Genomic DNA, 2,767 nt, shown 5'->3' on the forward strand with positions numbered 1-2,767 from the left:
ATTCCCGCCACTGCCACATTCGAGTTGGAAGGACATATTCTTTCTTCACTAAAGGATGTTCCATTTTCCGAAAAAGATCATGAGGATGCTTACAAGAACCTTGATGAGGTCAATGACATAGCTGAATATTTCAACATCCCGAATGTTCCTAGAGAGACAGTTTTGTTAAGGATGCTTCTAGTAACTTTCAAAGGAGCTACTAAAGCCTGGTTAAAAGCACTCCCACCTGGTACCATTGCTACATGGGAACAAATACGCGAGCAATTTTTGGAACAATTCTTCCCACCTTCAAAGATAGCTAAACTCAAGAAGGTGATTGCCAACTTTGAGAAACAACCAGGTGAATCACTTTATGAAGCATGGGAGCGATATAAGGGGTTACTTAGAAACCGCCCCCAAAATGATCTTAACATACAACAAGAAGTCTCAATATTTTATGATGGGGTGAATGTCATGACAAGGCAACTCCTTGATTCTCAAGGACCACTTACAAAGAAAAATCCAGCTGAAATCAAGGAATTGATTGAAGAGTTTTCCAAGCATTCTCGTAAGTACCATAATCCAAGACATGATGGGGCGAAAGGAATTGGGGGTGGAAATTCTGAAGATATGGCTGCTGTTCTAGCTATGTTAAGCACCATGGACCGAATAATGACTAAGATGTACCAATCCATACATGCTCTTAGAGTTGGTTGTGAAAGATGCAACAGTCCACACTTGAAAAACGATTGCCACTTGGATGAGAATGGGAACAAAAAGGCTCAAGTATTTTACTCAAGTGGAGACAAATATGATGAAGATTAGAGGAAACCAGAGAAGGAGTGGTTTCCATATGATGAGTATAAGAAGAAAAAAGAAGAAAAATATAGGCAGACTGGCTGAGGCTTCTACCAAAAAGAACAGCCACCACCTAAAAAGAAAGTTGGTTTTGAGACCATACTAGCTAGATTTATGGAGGCTTCTGAGAAACGCCATGATGAGACTGATGCGGCAATAAGAGATCAAAGAATGATGATGAAAGACGAACAAGCCATGATGAAAGATCAAGAAGCTATGATGAGTGACCAACAAGCTTTATTAAGAAATCATCAAGCATCGATCCAGAACATTCAAGCCCAACTTGGTCAACTAACTACTTTGGTGAATGAAAAATTATCTTCAAAAATTCCCAAGAAAAAACCTCAGTAACATGTTATGATAATCGAAACTAAAGAGGATACCATCTCTGAGTTCCTTGAAGCCCTTGAAGTCGATCCACATCAGTCCGGACCAAAGACGAAGAAGTCAAAACTAGAAAAAAAAAATGTTGCTGAAACATCAAACTCATGATGTGGGAATTCCATCTCCACGATATGGGTTGAGTCTGATCAGAAAAGCTCAACTAATGTGCAAGCTTATTGTCCTCCGCTTCTGTTCCCGTATCGCGCTCATATTCACCCACTGGAGCAGGAGCATTTAAATTTATCAAGCAAGTTAAGGGTATTTCAATCAATACCCCTTTCATTGAATCATTGTCTAAAGTTCCTGAATATGCTAAGTTCTTGCAAGATCTACTTGAGACTCGCCAGCAATTAGAGAAGAATAGCAAGGTGATACTTAGTGAATTTGGAAATAACACGAAGACTTATCCAAAGAAAATGGGAGATACTGGACGCCTCACTCTTCTGTTTGAATTTGGAAATAACACGAAGACTTATGCTTTAGCCGATTCTGGAGCTAGCATAAATCTAATGCCTTTTTTGTTCTATAGAAAGCTAAATCTTCTGGCTAACCGTTCAGTGACACATCCAAGAGGCATCGTAGAGGATATTTTGGTAAAAATTGGGAAATTTGTTTTTCCAATTGATTTTATTGTATTGGATATGACAGAAGACACCAATGTCCCAATATTTCTTTGTCACCCTTTATTAAATACTGCTCGAGCCTTGGTTGACATTCACGAGTCCAACCTTACTTTGAGATTTGGAGATGATGAAGTTACCTTTGGAGTGGAAGATGGTTTTCAAAGTAATGATGTTCAAGGTGAAGTTTTCAACATAGGAGAAGAAAAGCAACTTGAGGAATTAGAAAAACTTTTGGAAGAAGAGATTCAACAAGTTAAACGCACAAAGCCGAGAGAATCAATTACAATGGTTGTAGAAGTGATTGCTTACAAAACTCCAACATATTGGGTGAGTAAGGAGAGTGAAGATGGCTTAGTATCAAGTGATGAGGACGAGCTTACTTCCGAAGAAAAGAGACTAACTTTGGACAAGAAGATGGTACCCGTGGAGCTAAAGAATGAAGAAAAAGCAAAACAACTTGTAGAGAATAGAGGTGTAAAAAGAAAGCTTGAAGAGAATGATGCAAAGGTTAAAAAAGAAAATTCTAAAAAGGCCTATCTTAGACGAGTTAAAGTTTACAAAAGAAGGTGGGAGGAGAACAAAATCCAATTGGTAATCGACACTCCGACAAATTCAACGTCAGACGGTACGGGTCCGGCTCATGGCTCTTACAAAAAGAAGCGCTTCTCGGGAGGCAACCCGAGCTCGGTTTGAAATTTTTTTGTTTTTGTTTTTTCATTTTCGTTTTCGCATTTCTAGTTCATTTTTAGGATAATCAATCATCAAATCATCTAAATTATTTTAGAAAGTGGTAAAAATCGAGTGTGGAGTCATTAAATATTGAGTGGTGTAGTTTTATTAAAAAATTTAAGTAAATTGGACTTTTAGCGACACCACCTCGTGGTAAATCCATATGACCCGATAACTCTAAGCCCAGCGGACAA

The 2,767-nt window shown here is 38.4% G+C and overlaps 1 non-coding gene across 1 annotated transcript; it reads right to left on the reverse strand.

Moving 5' to 3' along the window:
* Positions 1-300: 300 nt before the first annotated feature.
* LOC145128008 (small nucleolar RNA R71) lies at positions 301-407 on the reverse strand. The gene has a single exon (XR_013716611.1). It is a non-coding gene; the product is annotated as a small nucleolar RNA R71 (small nucleolar RNA).
* Between the last annotated feature and the right edge of the window lie 2,360 nt (positions 408-2,767).

Source organism: Lactuca virosa, chromosome 7, assembly GCF_052849685.1.
Source record: "Lactuca virosa cultivar CGN04683 chromosome 7, Lactuca_virosa_CGN04683_v6, whole genome shotgun sequence".
Lineage (NCBI taxonomy): Eukaryota > Viridiplantae > Streptophyta > Magnoliopsida > Asterales > Asteraceae > Lactuca > Lactuca virosa.